This window comes from Eptesicus fuscus, chromosome 12, assembly GCF_027574615.1.
Source record: "Eptesicus fuscus isolate TK198812 chromosome 12, DD_ASM_mEF_20220401, whole genome shotgun sequence".
Taxonomy (NCBI): Eukaryota; Metazoa; Chordata; class Mammalia; order Chiroptera; family Vespertilionidae; genus Eptesicus; species Eptesicus fuscus.
The window spans coordinates 77,297,263-77,316,904 of NC_072484.1; positions in this window are offsets into that span (position 1 = coordinate 77,297,263).

Below are 19,642 nucleotides of genomic sequence, written 5' to 3' on the forward strand. Positions count from 1 at the left end.
AGGAGGCATCTCATTTCAAGGAGGCTTGATCAAGACATGAATTCCCAACACAAATTCTCTAAACCCTTAAGTACATGTCAGCAAGAGTCAGTTAGGAACTTGTTTAGAGGCGGGTCTGCCATTTTTTAAGTACATGAGGTGGTTGAAGCATGGTGCTATTCCTCATTTTATCCCAATGCAAGACAACTCTTAGGTTGATGAATTTTAAAAGATTACTTACTCAGCAGTTTCTTTGTTTTCATCTTTGTAGCACTCTTGGCACCACACTCCAGAATAGATAAATTAAAATGGTTTCTGCCTAATCCCCTCAGAGAGGTTTGATTGTGTATACTCTATAGTATTTTAGTTGACTAGGCTTAAAACATTATGCCTTTAAAGCCTAATAGTTGTGTTGGTATTATCAATTCTAGTATGTAACATTTGGGATGTATGTACAAATCTCCTAGGCCCCATCTTTGCAATAAAAGAGGAAAGATGATGCATCATTGTTGGTCTATATAGAAACATGAAAAAGGGCTGCTTAAGGATGAGAGAAAGCATGCTCTATTTCACAGGGAAACTCTGTCACACACTCCTTGGGGATAGAAAAAGGATAGGGTACTCAATTTACATGGTATTTAGAAAATGTAGTAGATTGACACAAAAATCAAGTTTGTCAATCTATGTATGCTACAGCAAGACGAGTGTGTTCAGTTCAGATAGTCTGGTATCCTTGGTCTCGAAGGGTCTTGGAAAAAGAACAATCCACTGGACAAAGCAAATAAACTTTGTCTTTGCGTGGAAATATGGAGTCTCAAAGGCACGGTTCTGTTGGCACAAAACCTCTACATGAACTTGAGATCAAATGGCTTTGGTCCTTGCATTCCTCTTCCTCAAAATGCAAACCATCTTTCATCTTCTTGACAGGATTTTTCACAGAGCAAATGACTTTGATTTTGATGAGGTTCAACTTATAAATTTTTCCTTTAATACATCATGCCATTTTTTTCAGATAAATAGAAACACATATTAAGTCTAAGGACTCTTTGCTTAACCCTGAATCCTAAAGATCTATTTTGTTCTAAAAGTTTTATAGTTTTATGTTTACATTCAAGTCAGTGATTAATTTTGTGTGATTTTTTTAAAGGTGTTAGGTTTAAATCAAGGTACTATTATGTATGTATGGTATGTATGTAATTTTTACCTTTCCATCTTTTTTCTTTTTTTAATTCTCACCCAAGGGCATGGTTTGTATATTTATGAGAAAGAGAGAGAGAGAGAGAGAGAGAGAGAGAGAGAGAGAGAGAGAGAGAGAGAGAGAGAGAGAAACATACATTGGTTGCCTCCTGTATACAGCCTGACCAAGGATTGAACCCCCAACCTAGGTATGTGCCCTGACTGGGAATTGAACCTGCAACTATTTGGTGTATGGGACTATGTTCCAACCAACTGAGCCACTGGCCAGGGTTTGCCTTTTGATCTTTAACAGCTCTCATTATTTATTGTAAAAATTGTCCCTCCTCCTTCACTTTTGCACCTTTGTCAAAAATCAGTGTGGCATATTTGTGGGAGTCATTTTCTGAGTTATCAAATCTGTTCCATTGATTTATGTGTCTATCCCTCCATGCATACCACACTGCCTCTGCTATCATAACTTTATAGTAAGACTTAACATTAAGAAGAGTGAATCCTCCCATCTTATTAAGATTTTTACCCTAGAGCCTGTGTCTTTCATAAATTTAGAATCATTTAGTCTATGTCAACAAAAAATATAGCTGTGGTTTTGATAGAATGTGCAGTAAATCCATAGGTCAGTGAGGGTAGAATTCACATATTTTCCAAATTAAGTCTTCTGATCAATAATTTCAGCATATACATATTTATTTAGGTATTTTTTTATTTATTTCATCAGCATCTTATAACTTTTGTATGTTTTTAGGTTGACAACTAAACTAATACCATTTGAAAAAATTACCCTTTGGTTTTTATTATTCCCACTTTTCCTACACATAAGTCTTCTCATAGGCAAGTGACTTCTGAATTTTCTCCCTAAAATAGATGTTATCTTTTGTGTATTTCCTTACACTATTGCTTCAACATGGAAAGCCTCCTGCCCCTCTCTCATCATGATCTCCACATTCATTTTCAATACAGCTGGCCCTTGACAGAAAAATCATGGACTGTGTAGTTTATTGACTATAATTTAAATCCTTGCTCTGAAACTCTGTGACTGCTAGGAAAGTCAGTTCACTTTTCTGAACTTTAATTTATCATGTGGAAAAAGACATTATTTAATACACAGTTTGGGATGTATGAGCATATGTATATCTAAACTGAAAACCATATTCATTGAACTAATTTGAGAAACAGACACATACAGTAGGTGCTCAATAAACCATATTTTTATTTCCCTAAATATTGATTGTCAAGGACACTTATTGCTCTTTAATAAAGTGTGCTATCATTGTATTCTATTGAGTTGTTTATATTCCTTATATTATTCTTAATATATTTCATCTCAATATTGTAATATGTGCTGTATGTCAATTCCATAGATAATTCATAAGCTATATAAAGGGAAGACACTGTGCCATTTTCATGTCTATTTTGGAATTTAGACATGCATTTGGATGAGTGTATTACAGTGAAAAGAATTTGGCCTTCATCAGAAAATTCTGAATTCTCATTGTTATGTGGCATTGGGAAATGTTATATTCCCTGACCTTTAGTTTTCTCATCCATTAAAATGGAATAATAATATTTTATGGTATTCCTGATAAGAGTGAATGAGAACATATATAAGAGTTCATGTGCAGTGCACATATATCTTACTATAATAGAATTAGTAATTAGATTGTTGAGGAACCTTAAGGCAGTTATGCGTATTTTTTATTTCACATATAAACAAATAAATCTGAGATAGAAATGTTTACTGATTTACAGAGATATAACAGAATTATTTGGTAACAAAATATTATTTAAGAATCCCTCCCTTATAATTCTGAAGCTTTAAGAAACTGTAGGGATAAACAATGAAATTCATTTATTTCACATATACATGTACACACACACACACACACACACACACACACACACACACACTCCAAAAATTTCTAGATAGAATAAATAGCTTCTCCAAGGTTGCTTGGCTAGGTGGAGGTAAAGCCAGAAAAATCTCAGGTACCCTGATCCTTAGCCATAAGCTGTTTTTGCTAAACAATTTTTCCTCGTTTGTGCCCTGCTCTTACTGGCACTTTGGCTCAAATTGCTTCCTTACCCATTCATATTTGCTGCCTCCAAACTCATCATATTTTCCCTTCCAGCTCTGTGTCCATATGGCCATGCTCATCTGGGAGGCGGATGTCTGAAATTGCCGCCATCATGTCATCCCCTTCCAACCATGTGAGTAGACCAGAAAATGACTTTTGGGTACTATTAACCCAAGCTGGCTAAGATTCAGGATGCTGAGGTGAAACACCCTCCATCATATTCGCAAGCCCTGAAGCTGGTCTCCAGCCTTCTGCAAACCAAGATGCCTTTGGGAGCTTAGAATGCAGTTTCTGTACTTTTTTTAAATGACCCCATTGAAAGCAGGAGCACAAGGCAGAAAAATAGCTCCTGGTTATCGGGAGTTGTATATGAGAAATATTCTGAGTGTCCAACATAGGCGGAAAATTTTGTAAATAAGCAAATGCATTATAAATCCTCAGGTCCAGTGAAATGCTAGGGCCTCTCTCACATATGAGGGGTATTTTATTTACCACTTACTTATCTTTTCAATCTTTAGATCAGGATCACTGAGAGTTGAAATATCCAGGGAACACTTTCCAGAAGAGAGTAAGAATTGAGATATGTTAGAAAAACCCTAGGGTGTTAGTTTTGTTTGGTTCTGTTGTAATGGCAAATTTCAGAGCCAAATGATCACAGTCATAAAGGTATGACCTGCAGTCTCCAAAATTTCCCTTTGCCAAAATATATTTATTCATACCCTGCCATGCCTCCTACAATGTCCATAAGTATCTCTTTTTCAGATTAAAACAACCAGAAGTCTTGCTAACCACATTTATCAAATACATGCTGTCAGATTCATTCTTGCTATTGGACATTCCATAGACAATAGCTCATTGGACAGGGCAGTTTTGATGTAGAGATGCCAAGAAGGGCCACATGTTCATGGTGCTACTTTGGAAGGACAGTCTTAGATGAAATTCTGTAGTGAAGTGACAGACCCATGAGGGAGGGAGGCACCATGAGATTCCAGGGTCCCTGACAGGAGCAGGGAAAGATGAAGGGGGAATTAAGGTGAAAAGGACATTACAGATGTATTTCTCACAGTTTGAAATGTTGCCTGGAGCCTGTAGAAGAGGCTCTCCTCCCGGCCATGGTGCAGCTGTTGCACAGCTGCTCACAGCATGTCTGGCATTCAAGGGCCAGTCAAGGACCAAGGCCGCCTTGCCCAAAGACTGCCAGAGGGCATGGAGAAATAACTATTTCCCGAGGATAAGTATTGCAGGGCTTGGGACAGATGAGTAGGAAATAGGAGCTGACTTCCTGGAGTCCCGGCCATTAGCGAATGCCTGGGGGAATGAAATTTGTTTGCCCTTTTAACATTTACCTGTCTATTTAACTACAAGTAGTAATGCTAGCTCTAAAATGATCCTTCATGCTTTAGAGAATTGGCCATGTGTCCAATTAATGTGTCCCATTGACCTTCTGCAGTAGTGAATTGTCTCCATTGACCACATTTTCCATGTACAAATCTTTAGTAATAAATTTACTGATTCTAGAAGTCAATAGAGCGAATGGCTTTTGTGTCCTTAACAGGTATGAATAAATTAAACCTCTAGGCAAATGAAAGTTAGTAAAAGTCTGTGTGCTTTTTTTTTTTTTTCCTGAAAGATGGATTTTTTTTTGCACTTCCTTTCTGCTCTCCTGAGTCAGCAGTGGATCTTACGGCTCATCAACATGCATGTGCATTCTCCATATAAGAAGAGGCTTGGTTTAGTCTTGCTTATTCATCACAGAGTCTATGTCTACATATGGCCAACAAATTGAGCATTTTGTGCAGTATCCAGATTTGCAGCTGCCTTATGGCTGAGCTGATTGACTCATCAATGCGACAGACTAAATTGGACACAAAGATACCTTAAAATCACACACAAAATGTTTGTTCACTTATTCTTTGCAATATGGCTTGCACAGGTTTGTTCATTTATTCTTTTCAATATGGCTTGCACAGGTGAAATGCATGGTTGTGGTCACTATATGGAACCCACATTGTAGCATCACTAGGCATAAAAGCCTGGACTCAATGTTATTCCTCTTATCTAGATAATTAAGAGAAGTAAAGGAATTTCCCTAATGTTTCTTCAGTGATCCAAAAAGGAATAGAATGGGCCCCTTAACTTATGATTCCAGACTTGTTACTAATGCAGATGTTTTGTCCTACATAATCCTATTATCCTCTGCTTTATATTAATTGAGATATTTAGTAACTCTTGAAAATGCTCTACATTTTGTGGTGCAGTTTTGCAAAAGTTTCTACTTATCAGAAATGGCTCATATTTACTGCTCAGGTGGCCTACTAAAGAAAGTGGTAACCTCTTCCCTGCCTCTGCTCTGGCGCAGGGATCTGTCACCAAGGTGGAAAGGCATTATCAGAGATTTTTACTGAGGATCCAGGGTCTAAAAGTGATCTTGGATGATCTGTGAATTGGGCTTCTTCACCGCCTACCTCCAAGGGGTGCCCTTTACATCACATCTGTATGAACAGCACCTCCTGGAATTGTGTGCTGCATCGCTAGTGAGGCCATAAGTTGGCTTACCTGCGAATCTTTCAAAAAACCTTGGTTGATTTTTTCTGGAAAGAGGAAGGAGTTTCAACTTCTATGAGATATTCAATGGGGTTCCTAATGTAAGGAAGTTTAATAAACATTGCATGACTGGGGTTTAAGATAGGAATGCTGCCAGAGTAGTCCTTATGTTGTATCACTCTGGGGGAAAAGTACAGTGTCGTAGCATTTGGACAATTGAGTTTGATTTCTGTTGCTCTGCCTACCTCCTAACTGGCTTACAAGAGGACAGAGCGCCGGCATACATGTAATGTTTAGAGATGCCAGCTAACGGGAGTAGTATATTAGAGAATGGCTTTACTAAAGTGTCATTATAAATTAAATTATGTCAAAATGATCAAAAAGGGTGTTCTGTTTCACTTTTCTATATAGATATCAAATGATGATTTTTCATACTATGGAAACACAAATATAATTATATTTTACTTTTAAATTGAAGCATGTCTGAATTCATAATGATGACAGATCTCTATGAAGATTTAAATAGCTTTTTATTTCCCTCTTCTCTTTGGGAAGTTAGAGGAAAGGGGTTCTGGCCTTATTTCCTTCCCCAGTTCTACAGTTATGTCAGAGGAAATCAGTCAAGTGTCAAAAATATGGAGGGACTTCTATAAGAGGACAAACTAAATGTGTGGGATGATCTACAAGGGTTACATTATTTTTTTTTAAAGCAGTTATTTGGGAATACCATCCAGAACATACTACAGCCATTAAGGTTCTTCCCTAAGCAAGTTCCCAGATGAGATTGAACTCACCAACTAGGCATCACCCACATATATACTACTATACAAGTGTTGCACATTAAATATAAAATATTTCCCAATTAGGGAAATTCCTAAAGGAAATATAATCCATACTAATGTGATCAGGAAGATAAAGAAATGCCTCTTTCACTCGATTCTGGAAATTCACAGAATAAATTCAAATCTCATGATCTGGGATAATATGAAATGTAAATGATATAAAAAAGAATAAATATATGAATAAAACATTCTTAAGAGGGAATTTTAGGAATTTGGAGGAAGATTTGTGGTTGGTATCACAAAAGACACCCCAATTTTACTGCACTTCTAGATGCTAAAGCCATAACACCACCTCAGTACTTAAGTCTCATTCAAAGGATGTTCTGTTACTCATGTTCTACTCCTACTGCTACTTGGACATCAGGAGAACCCATGATGTTGTTGAGCTCCGGAAGCGAGCACACTATATGTTTAAAGAAAAGGATGTGGTACAGGTGACTTGTTTGAGGAATCACTAACATACATGGTTTGGAAACAAAAGACACTTTTCTCTATAATAATCAATCATGTAAAATGCATTTCCTTTGAACTTTTACACTGGAGAAAGAAGGAGGGAAAAACAAAGAACGTATCTGCCCCCTGAGCTGTGTTGACCATTTCCCTCCTTTCAATACTAATTTCTCCAAACTGATAAGTTCCCAGCTGCTGTCACAATACAATATCCCAAGAAAAGACCTCCATATGCTCTTGCAAGGCTGATCACACTCAGCTGCTGGGGGAAGTTGGAGCTGGGAAGCAGCAGCTGCCAAGCATTTGCTCTCCATGGCAGCTCAAGGCAATCTAGCTGCAGAGAGGCTGGTGTGGCTGGGGAGCAACCTGAGTTGGAGAGGAGGAAGGGACCCATGCGTGTGGGTTAAGGAGAAGAAAAGGGTGGCTGCTAGAGAGATCCCTAGTGCTCTCCAGCTGCTGCTCGGCCTCCTCCTCAGTGCACACCCCAGCCATTGGAGCTGAACAGGAAGCTGTTTCTCTAAAATATGGATTCTTTATTTGGTCTGAATGTATTACTCCTACAATGAGCCTCTTTGCTCTCCAAAAGAATGCATTTATGACAGTTACAAAGCAGCTGTTATTTTCCCCCTTTCAGAGCTTTATTATGACCACAGATTTTCAGACTGGACTTTATTATGGCCCACACAACTCAGTGTGCATGTTTCTGCTGCAGGACTCTGACTGTGCTTTTTCCTCACAGAAGAATGTCTTTCTCTGCCCCTTAGATTTACTTTTCATAATTTTCTATCATTCAAGGCTCAGTTCAAATGGCAAATAATTCTTGAAACTATCTATGATTATTTAAAACATGATTATTGTCTTACTAGAGGCCCGTTGCACAAAGAGATTCGTGCAATAGGCCTTCCTTCCCTTGGCTTCCAGCACCTGTTTTCCTCCGGCACCCAGGACCCAGGCCTTCGCTCCAGCCACAGTCTGCCTTCTTCGTCTTTGCTGCAGACTCCGGAGTTTGCAGTCTTGTCTTCCCTGTGGCACTCCGCTCCTGTAGAGCCCTTCGCCCTCCCTCTCATATCAGGTGTCCTGCCCCACCTGGCCACTCTGTGCCTGGAGCAGCTGGTCAGCCACCATCTTTGGCCTTCTAATTTGCATACTCATTCTGATTGGCTGTGGGTGTGGCAGAGGTACGGTCAATTTACATGTTTGTCTATTATTAGATAAGATTCTACAGGATAGTTTCTGAGGAAACAAAGATGAAACATTATACCCAACCCTACCCTTGTAGCTCATACCATCAGGTGGCGGCAGGCAACCATACTAGTATAGTTTGAAAAATAAAGCCATCACATATTTGTTTGATCAATGGTCACATAAGGGTATAGGTGGAGCACTTAGACATTTATATAAGAGTAAGGGACTGGTGGTGGATAACAGTGGTTCCTGAAGAAATGATGCAGAGATGGTTCTGAAGAACAGGTAAGGGTGAGCTAGATTAACTTTTTAATTACTAGAAGGAATGGGTAGTAAAGGTTCTGAGCAATCAATTCCAATATGTATGTGTGTGTGTTTGGGAAAGTGGTTCTAAAACCAACAAATAATTCTCTTGTACCATCTGGGTATCTTATAATCCAACTAAATTCTGACACTATCTGCCCAGAGATAGCATTAGATTTCATGGGTTAAGAACTCAGTCCTACATGACTTCTCTCCACTTCAGACACCTATTACAAACGCAGGTTGTCACATATGTTTCTGACTGACCAGCTATAGATTGGAGGTTCCCTTCTTGGGTTCTAGTGATTTTTTAGAGTGACATGCAGAACTCAGGAAACCCATTTACTCCCTAGATTACCAGTTTATTATAAAAATATATATAATTCAGAACCAGCCTGATGGAAGAAGAGGCATAGGGCAATGTATAGGGAAAGGGTGGGGAGATTCCATGCTCTCTGGGCATACCATTCTTCCCGAATCTCCATGTGTTTATCAACCTGGGTGAACTTGTCCTTTTGTTTTGTTGTGAAAGTTTCATTATATAGTTATGATTAATTAAATTGTTGGTCATTGATGATTGAACTTAATCTCCAGCCCCTCTCCTTTCCTGGGAAGTTGGGGATGGGACTGAAAGTTCCAAACCTCCATTCTCATGGTATGTTCTTCTGGCCATTAGCCCAGATCCTTAGGTGCTTTTCAAGTCACCTCATTAACATAAACCCAGCTGTAGCGTAAAAGGGCCTGTTACGGATGTCAAGAAATTCATTTTTTCTTTCAGGCTTTGGAGCAATTTTAAGGAACTAAGGACAAGAGACCAAATATGACAAAAGATGCTCCCATTGCTCTTACCACTCAAGAAATTTCAAGTGTTTTGGGAGCCGGGAGCCATGAACTGGGGACAAAGGCCAAATATACAATGCTTATCATACATCATAATATCACAGGTGGATAGGATAAGAAAGTATGTCAGGCAGATGGAATAGCATGTGCTAAGTTCCAGAGATGACAGAGTCCATTATGCATGAGCAGAAAATGGACAGATGTTTACAATGGCTGTTGTAGAGTAAATAAGTAGCTAAAATGTCAGAGAATTGATATGGTTTCTGACAGTCTAAGCTATGCCAAGGAGTCTGTGCTCACTTAAGAACGAGTCATTAAAATCCTCGCAAAAGTGAGGTCAGCTGACTAGATGTGCATTTCCAAAAAACAAACAAACAACCAACCACAAAAATGCCACTGTGGCAAGAATGATATGATGGGGAAAGGCCAAAGGTGGAGAAATTACATAGTGATCTTTGTTAGAGAGGGATGGTTCTCATCTCATGTAAGTGGGATAGAAAGGAAAGGAGATAAACTGATCAAGATTTAGTGGTTGATTGTGTAAGAAGGTTGAAAGAGAGGGAGATGATAGGGTGAGAAGAACACAGAGGGGCAGGCATTGTTGTGGGAAAGGGAAGCGTAGAAACGAGTGAACATATGAATGCAGAAAGGGAAGGTGTAATGAACTCAGGTAGGGCCTTATAAGATTTGAAGTCTTCATTAAGCACTTGAATTAGCTATGGAGAGAAATCAGAGGGAGATGCCAATTTAGACTAACTGGCATCTCTACATATGGGAATAGAACCTCTATGAAGAAATAAGGTCATCAAAGGAAAATATGGGGAGTGAAGAGCAAATCAGAAAGGACAGAAGCCTGAAGTATTCCTCATTTAAGGTCGTCAAATTAATCCTTACAGTGAAAAATGATTTCTATGCCTTTGACAACCATCTGCCTGTCCTTCTCTTACTGGATTTATCACTTTAGCCCTATTAAATATGATAATTTATTTTAATTTTGTTTTATTTGCTTTTTCCCACATGAATTGAGTGATTATCAAGTACCAGACATTATTTTAATGCATTATCTTTTTTGATGCTCAAACAGATTTGAGGGATAGGTGCTATGCTTTTTTGTGTTTGGCAGAGGTAAGGCTGTATGTTGTTGTCCACATTCTGTTACATACCAGCCCCCACTACGTAGGACACTTAATCAGACCTAATGTCCCAGCCAGCCTGATATTTGGGCCGGGCCACCCCAACCACTGGACAAAATTGTAGTGAAAGACATTTGAGAGGATCTGATTTACACTGCTTCCAGGACTGCCCTCTAAAAACCTCCCTCCCAACAGTCCAGGCTCTCAGTGTGCCTTCATTTGCTGTTCAGATACAGAGAATCCCATGACTGATTCTGAGACTCTTATGGGATCAATTTCCCCAAATAGGTGAATAGGTTCTTGGAGGTGAGTGACACCAAAAGAGTCACCTGATCAGGAACATACCTCAGAAAGTAACATGAGGTCAATAAATTGTTAAATGACTGAGTTTGATCATTGTTTGGTATAGCAATTTGCCTAACTCACTAATATAGCTATTTAACCAACAACAAGAAAAGAAATAAATTTAGTAAAATAAAAATTAATTATTCTAGGTCACACAACTAGTAAGTACTTTTGCTAGAATATCAATTTAAATAATCAGAACACACACACACACACACACACACACACACACACACACACACACAGATATATGCCTTACAAATCCCCATTCAAAAATGCTCCTTTTCTCCCAACTCACATAAGCTCAGAGCTCAGGATGGTGTCTCACCTATGGGGCAAAGGCCACAAGAATGCCTGTTAAAAAGAACCAGTGACTCTGTGGTGTAATGTCATTGTCGTGCCACATGATGGATCACAAAACCATTGATAGACCATGCCCCAAAAAGCATTACTTGGGGGTGTGTTGCTTAGAAAATGAATGGCTAAATACAAGTATAGTAAATAACACCTTGGTTTCTGGATTTCTCCTTCCATTATCTTGTGATATCAAAATACATAAATGCCTTTCCTTAGCTTTAGAATTCTGAGTAGAGAACATCACAGTTTTAAAATCCCTTAAGAGCCCTAGCTGGTTTGGCTCAGTGGATAGAGCATTGGCCTGTGAACTGAAGGGTCCCAGGTTCAATTCCTATCAAGGGCACATGCCTGGGTTGTAGGCTCAATCCCCACTGTGGGGCGTGCAGGAGGCAGTGATGATTCTCTCTCATCATAATGTTTCTATCTCTCCCTCTCCCTTCCTCTCTGAAATCAATAAAAATATATTAAAAATAAATAAATTAATAAAAATAAAATCCCTTAAGAAAATGTTGTTTAAGCAACACATTATTCTTTAGTGACTCCATCTTGGGAAACAGCACTATCTTCCAGTGTGATTTTGAAAGAAAAAAACAAAAAAACAAAAAACTAAACAACAAAAACTAAACAACAAACATTAGAGATATGAAAAGAATCAATCCAAGAGTGGTGAAATAAAACAACAACAACAAAAAAACAACTGAAATCCTTAACCGGGCTGCTTCACAGGCCTTATTGCCTATCATAGGTAGTAATATCATCATTAAAGTCATAGATAAACACAACATACAAAAGTAAAATAACTGAAAGTGGCCTTTTATGTGCACATAATTCTTTGAAATATGAGAGTAGGAATTGGGTTTGCAATCCAAAATCTTGCTGCAAAAATGTCTACACTGACAACAGTGCCCTCAGGTTGTCCACCACAACAGGTATTATCTGCTTGCTGGCATCTACAAAAATTTGAGAAATATATTAAGTAGAAAAACAGAATGGAGATGACCTCAGAAGAAATCAATGTCTTCTTCTATAAACAAAAAGTCCAACAATTACAAAAGGAAAATAGTTGGCAATTTAAAACCTTGTGAACAAGCAAAATTTTAGATTTGGATTCAGCATAACTTACTTTACAAGGAAAGTTAGGAAAATCTTAATCATGTCCAAGCTAAATTAATCTGGATTCCCTAGGTATATTTATGCATGTCATAACAGCGAATGCCTTAGTCTATGATGATCAAATCATACATCTGAATTTGAGCAGAGAGAGTGAGAGAATATTAAAGTCCCAGCATTAATGTTTGTGCTTTGTGGGAAAGTAACAGTGATATAAGTAGAGTAACAAGGAAGATAACGGGTAAAGATTACTAAGAAAAGGCATAGGTTTTTATGTATAGATATAATATATGTAATATATTTAATTTAATATTGTAATAACCTCAGTTATTGAGACTTCAACAGAAAACATTTTTCTCCTTTATACTTAAAGCCAGAATCCATTCAACTCATTTAATTTCTTTTACAGTTCCAATTAGAGGGAACTTATTTTTAAAATGTACCTTTTGTTACAAGGCACAAATCAAAGAGGGGACCTCTCATTTCAGGTTGAAGTTGGTGGGCATTGTATATTTCCCTCCCAGCACAGAAAACCTAATGCCCAGGACAAAAACTGCCTGAGAGATTTCTGCCTCCAAATATATCCATCCAAGGATTACCATTTTATGTTTTTTAAATAAATGTTTTGAGGATCATAAAAAATAAACAGGCCAGAAGTGTGTGGGCTGTGTTCTTTTTCCTTTTGGCTGGCTCACACTGTGTTAGTGGGATACATCCTTATCCAAAGTGCTGGCACTCTGGTGCCATCAAGCCGGGATATTTTTGCCTTATTGCGTTTAGCAGAGCTTCAGCATTATGGCTGGGTACTTCCACAGGGAACCGGAGGGGTTTGGAAAAAAAATAGAAAGAAACAAAATAAAGACAGAAAGAAATAATTGTCGGGAGAACATCCTCAGGGAGTGCAGAAAAGCAAAAGCCAAAGAAAGTAACAACTTACGGTGTTGCAAAAATTGTGTAAACCTGTTACTGGGGGGAAATATGTGTTTGATAGAATTTAAATTATTTAAGACCCTAGAAAGATATTTTACTCATCTTCTGCTTTTAGAGGAGAGCCATCTGCAAGTGATGTTATTTACTTAATTTTTCTTATTCTTTTTTCCACCGCTAGCTTTAAATCTGACTTGCAATCTTTAACGCTAGATTCAGGTAACTAAGGCTATTCTGCATTGTGGTATTGCTCTTTTATTTACTTGTTTTGCTGCATTTCATCTGGTTATAAATGTCATGATGACATATTATAAGTAGCTATCACAAAGTCAAGCAAATTGTAGACAATCTTTATGCCTCAAATTTACTTCAATTTTCCAATGCCAAATAAAATTGGGTTGTATCTTTTTTCTTTCTTTCCGGGACATCGTTATAGATGGATATCATTTTTGGGGGGTTGGGCATTATAGAAAATGTTTTTTAGAAGAGTGGAAAAGAATTGCTCCAAATTCTGAATTTTAACAATTCTCTAAAAAGACAGTGAATATAATAGATTTTTTTTTTTTAAATTTAGTGTGAGGAAACACAAAACTCCACATAAAATTAGTAAGCAGAGAGGATTCCAGTGTCAGCACCAGTAGGAAACGAGTGGCTGTTTTTATGTCCAGTGCAGCATATTTTTGCTTTGTGTGGCTCCTCAGGTCCGAGAGGGTCATTTGTCTATGACACAGAAGAGATTGAAGCCATCTAACCCCCACGGAGCTGTATTAATCTTTGTAAAGGCTAACAACATGGTTTTAGTGGAGGGTAGAGACACAAGTTCTTAATCTTCGAAATGGGTGGGGTTTTTACAGACACAGAATCACCATGTGAAGAGCAAAACACAAGAAAGGTTGAGCACCACCTCCCATCCTCTTAAGACTCAACAGAGAGGAGAGGCTCCATCCTTAGAGAGTGAAGCAGACCATTTCCTTAGCTACCTAACCATATTGACAACAATGATGTATGTGATGAAGCTATCACAACAGGCTGCATGTCCCCAAAGAAACTGAGTTTCGGCTTTTTTGTTATGGAGAGACTGATGGTTATGTAGCAAGTCTTAGTAGGTACTGAGTGGTATGGCTACAATTAGAAATCCAGTATGTGGAGTTCAAACATGGCCCAGAAATGAACTAATTAGCCAAGACTAACTCATGTGACAGTAAGATTAAAGTTCCTTAAATTGTAAACTCAATCCTAGTCAAATACACAGAGGCCCTGTGGTAGGCTAAATTATGGCCCTCAAAGATATCTATGCCCTGATTTCTAAGACCTGTGAATACATTAATACTGCAAGAGGGACTTTGCAGATGTAATTAAGGTTATGGATCTTGAGATGAGGGGATTATCCTGGATGATCCAAGAGGCTCAATCCAATCACCTAAGATCTTAAAAGCAGAGACCTTTCCCTTGCTGAAGTCAGAGAGATGTAATACAGGAAGAGGTAGGGGAAATTTAAAGTGTGGAAAGGACTTGACACACCATTGACATTGAAGATGTACAAAGTGAGGCACAAGGCAGAGAATGTGGAGATCTCTAGAATCTGGGAATGTTAATATGCTGGTACCCAGAAAACACATGGGAACTTAGTCCTAAAATTGCAAGAAACTAAATCCTACCAATAACCGGAATGAGCAGAAAATAGGTTTGCCTATAGAGCCTTCAGAAAGGACCACAGCAATGCCATCACCTTGAATTTAGCCTGGAGAGACCTGTACTGGACATCTGATCTACAGAATTGCAAAATAATAATTGCAATGTTTAAAGTCCCTAAATTTCTGGTAACTTGTTAAGGGTGCAGTAGATAACTAATTCAGTCCTCTAATAAAGTGGGGTGCTGTCATTATTTTTATGCATACAGTTGACACAGAAAATTTGCATTTATTTACTTCTATGTTTGCTAACTTTTCTTACTCAAAGATTATGTAACATCCCAAGCTCCCATAAGGAGTGTAGGGTTTAAAGACTGCTTTCAGAGCAGGGAAGATCCACTCTGAAAATTCATGGTGTTGATACCATTTTATTCAGATGACATTAAGTGCATGATTGAAGGTAAACAGATTTCACAAATGCGTGGTTTCTCCCTACATGGTGTGTGCATGTCTGCACATTTCCTCGTTTTAACTGAGGAAATCCTTGCAGATCAGTAGCTGAGCTTTGATTCCTTTTCCTCCCACCTCCCCCCTTGAGTCACTGACCCACAGTTACCAGTTCAGGGACTCCTGAAGTGGAAGCCTGGAATTAATTGCATCAATTTTGTGGGACTAAGTGATCTATCTTTGGCGACCCAGGGTTGTATAGTGAATAGTTACCTGCCAGGACAAGAGAGGTGCTCTGTAGATTCATCTTGGAGGATATTGCATTCCAAAGAAATCAAGAAGAAGAAACTTCTAACTTAAAATGAGGTCTTTTTTAATCAAGATATTTTTTCTTGCTTTTATTCCAATCAAGGCTTCTATATTATGAAATAGAAGATAAATAATATAATCACAGCTAAGCTACTCAAGGCAAAGCTACTTTGGTCCAAAAATGATATTGGATATTCTGCTATTAAGGATCTTAAATAACCGACTCCAAGCACATTACTTACACTACAGTGTTCTGGTTTGCAGAAGGTGCTAAATTGGGAGGAAAGGTCATCCCTGAAAAACAATCCTCAGGTAGAAAAAGAATTAGCTCACTTAAATACTTGGGCTAATAGATAGAAAATTCAATGCAGATAAATGTAGAATAATGAGTCTGGTGGAATATAATAAAAGAACATAATATCTCCTTAATGGGAAGGTACTACAGTATATTGACCTGGAGAGAGATATGAGTTACTTTAATAAAAAACCCATATTAAAGATTATCCAGCTCTAATTTATTGAAGAAAAAAATGCAGTGTGTTTTGTTAGACTTCACCTCAAGCAGCACATGCAATCGAATCACTGTGCATACTCCATGATGCATATTTAGAATGAGCCTTAAAGGGGCAATTTGTAGAACAAGCTAAGTGAAAGCACTTGTCAGAGACATAAGTTTGAAAGCAATTATAGGGAAAACTGACCGCTTTCTCTGTGGTAAGTCAGACATGTTAGAGAAGGTTCGAACAAAGGAGTGTCAAGAGTAGGATAGCAAGCATATTGCATTGTAAGGACAGAGGCGAGCTGCTCATTAAATCTACCTCCTGCTCTTCCAGATCCACTTTTATCAATGGTCTGACAATTCCATTAACTTTTTCAACAATTACAACCCTGAATAACAAATACAAACAGACGCTTCTTGCTTCTCACTGACAGTTCGGCTTGTTTGGGGCCTATTTACATTACTGAAGCTCTGGAGTCCACCCATGGGTGATAAGGCTACTTTTATCAGAGCTTTTGTCTTATTGTTGCCCTGCTTAAATCCAATTCATGTGCAGATGTCTGGGAAATTACAGCATTAGAGAGTACAGGCTGACGAGTATCAGTCAAGATAAAAGATAAGGGGCAGGTATAGACAGAAAAGAAGAGAAATGTGGAGTGATTTGAAAGCAATCTTTAAAGACAGACAAAGATTCCCTGGCAAGCATATAAATGAACATTTATAATCAAAGGAGGCGACAAATTGCTAATTACAAAACTGTCATTGCAAATGGGTGAAGTTCTACACTGCCTATGAGGATAAATTGAAATGTGCTCTCATGTACAGGTGAAACAATGAATATCTGCCCCCCCTCCCCCATATCTGTCTGCCATGATACATTTCACTCTCTAAGTCCCTGGAGGAATCATGATTTAATTATTATTACTGATAAGCAAATTAGTACAATGCTTGAGCTCAGAGTCTAGAACTGAATAGACCTGCTTTCTAGACATGAATTCCATGGCTCCTAGGACAGGGCTTCCCTATCTCAGTTCTATTGATGTTTCAAGTTGGATGTGCTTTGTTGAGCTGTCTTGTGAATTGCAGTATGTTTAATAGCACACTTGGCCTCCACCCATGGGATGCCATTTGCAGCACCTCTTCCTTTCACATTGTTGTGACAACCAAAGTATCTCCAGACATTGCCAAATGTCCCTAGCAGGTAAAATTTCCTGAATTTTGAGACACAAAGTTGAAAACCATTGTTCTAGGACCATGTCATATACCCTCTTTACATTTCAGTTTCCTCATCAGTAAAATAGCAAATTGTGCCTAACCCCAAGTTATAGCCATATGTGTAAGGGTCTCAGGACTAGAAATCAGTTTTGTGGCTAAATGAACAAAAACAGACTCAGAGTGAGAAATTGACTTGCCCATGGACCCACCAATCTCTAGTGGCGGACTGAGAGCGCTGACTCAGAGAAGTGAGAAAAATTCTGAATAGGAAAAATGGGTCCATGAAAAGTGGGGATAAAATCCCCATTCTGATTACAAGCCTCAGCAATCTATGTGTGCCTTACCCAACAGACCACAACTCACCTTTAAGGAATCACTGTGGACTGTCCATTCCAATTATTTCATCTCTCAGTGCAAATTATAGGGTTATCCCGGTTTACTTTCTATGTTTTTCAAATGGAGGAATAGTTGTCTAATCCTGGCTAAGCTTTGTTTTACATATACAGGAGACAATTTCTAGTAGAGATGAAAGAAGACCTGAACTAACGCACCAAGTTGAGGAAAATATTTATTGCAGTACTGCATAGTCTGTGAACAGTAAAACAACAGCGACAACAAAAACAAGACAGAAAAGGAAAGACTATTTTGTTTTTCACAAGTTTTGCAAAAGTGTCTATTTTCTTCTCTTTCTGATTTTTTTTTTAAACTTGTCACTCACCGTGAGATTATATATTCTGCCACCAGGTTTCTCTAATTTAAACAGCCTACCTTTTACCAAACATTAAACAAGCCATAAACCAGGAACTCTGGAACTTCCAATGAAGCTGTCAGAGATTCCTTCTGCCATCAGATGATTTGCAGCTGTGTGACTCATTTGTATCTTTGTAAGAATTCAGGGGAAAAAAGATTATTAGCATTTCAATTCCTGTCAACTGCTGAAACTAAGCAAGCCTGAAGATGTGCAATTTCCCTGGGCATCAATGCACAATATAGGTGATGTTGGAGGGACTTAGAAGAAGGTGCGTGAGAAAGAAAGCATCATTGGTACTGAATGTCCTTATAATAAAAGAATACTACGTGCATATACAAATTGTCACACTAAGCTTTGCTTCTCCCAGCTTGGGAACAGGCTGGCTATTGGCAGATAAGACCTACTTCTTCCAGTGAGAACTAAAACCCTGGAAGACAAGACAACACAACATTTTAGTGTAGTGCATGGATGTGTCCTTTCACATCCTGTCCCCACATAATCCTCTGACCTACCATTCTACCCCTCAGTCTAAATGAAGTCATACCAACCTGCGGGCATTTCTCAGATGTTTATACTCCATTTCCACTAAATAGCACTTCCTATGTGATTCTTTCTGCCTAGAATATCTTGGCTCCCTCCCCTCCACTCTGCAAATTTTTGCAGAACCTACCATAAACAGATCATGTGTCACCACTGAGGAACTAGCCCTGATTCATGCCGGAGTACTTATTCTGTGCAAGGAACTACATAGAGAAACAACGATGAACATGACAATCGCTTCCAAAAAATAGGTGTTTAGTCAACATTTGTTGCTTGACTAACTAAAAAATGAATGAAGAACTGGGTAGAGGATCAGCTTATTTTATATATATCCTACCTAATAAAAGAGTAATATGCAAATTAACCATCACTCTGCTATACCCACCAGCCGCACCCACCAGCCACGCCCACCAGCCAATCAGAGCAAGTATGCAAATAAACCCAACCAAGATGGCTACAGCCACAGAGAGCAAGAGGGAGGCTTGGGTTTCCCAGGCAACGGAGGAAGCCAAGCTTTGCACCTGCCCTTGCTGGCCTAAGCCTCCACTCAAGGCTACAAAGTTTCAATTATAGAATGTAAACAAATCCAAACAGAAATGGCAGCAGCCACAGAGCTGGAAAGAGTGGAAGGCTAAAGTTGCCCCCAGCAATGGAAGAAGCAAAGCTTTCCACACACCCTGGCCAGCCCAGGTCTCCACTTAAGGCTACAAAGTTTCAATTATAGAAGGTAAATAAACTCCAACAGAAATGGCTGCCAGTCATAGAGCGAGCAGGAGGCTTGGCTCCGCTCCAGGCTACAAAGTTTCAATTGTAGAAGGTAAATAAATTCCAGATACCAGGGTCTCCGCTTGGGTCACCAGGGGTTGTGGCTGGCCTGCAAACCACCACAGGCCCCTCACTCAGGTTGCCCCACACCCCAAGGGAACCCCCACCCTGATCCGGGACACCCTTCAGGGCAAACCAGCT